The sequence below is a fragment of the Penaeus monodon genome, chromosome 32 (genome assembly GCF_015228065.2).
Source record: "Penaeus monodon isolate SGIC_2016 chromosome 32, NSTDA_Pmon_1, whole genome shotgun sequence".
In the NCBI taxonomy this organism is placed as follows: domain Eukaryota; kingdom Metazoa; phylum Arthropoda; class Malacostraca; order Decapoda; family Penaeidae; genus Penaeus; species Penaeus monodon.
The window spans coordinates 22,091,440-22,091,900 of NC_051417.1; positions in this window are offsets into that span (position 1 = coordinate 22,091,440).

Consider the following 461-nt stretch of genomic DNA (forward strand, 5'->3'; position numbering starts at 1 on the left):
CTACTTAGTCCGGCAGCCGCTAACTAATCCGCACAGTGTACTCTACGCGTAAACAATACCGTACGGATATTAGTATAGTGCAGATATCAATTTATATTATAAGCTCCAGATGAAAATGACCTCTAATTTATAATGTAAGGCGTTCTTAGTTACAGGTTTCTCTTTTTTCTATCAAAAGGCAAAATTCATATAGGATCTGTTAAAAAAAATCTTTTGGTTATAATTTATAGCTAAGGCAAATAAAACTGAAATTGATCTGTGATAAACTTTGCTCTTTATTTATGTTTTGACAGACAATGTCAAACAATGATCTGTACTACAATTATTTTGCCGATGCATTTATAATCCTATAATGTTGGTATCAACAATACCGCATCATTATGAGTATATTTCAAGAACAGTATAGAAAGGATTTTACATCTGCAGTAGCTTGAAACAATGTATAAAAGGGTATAAATGCA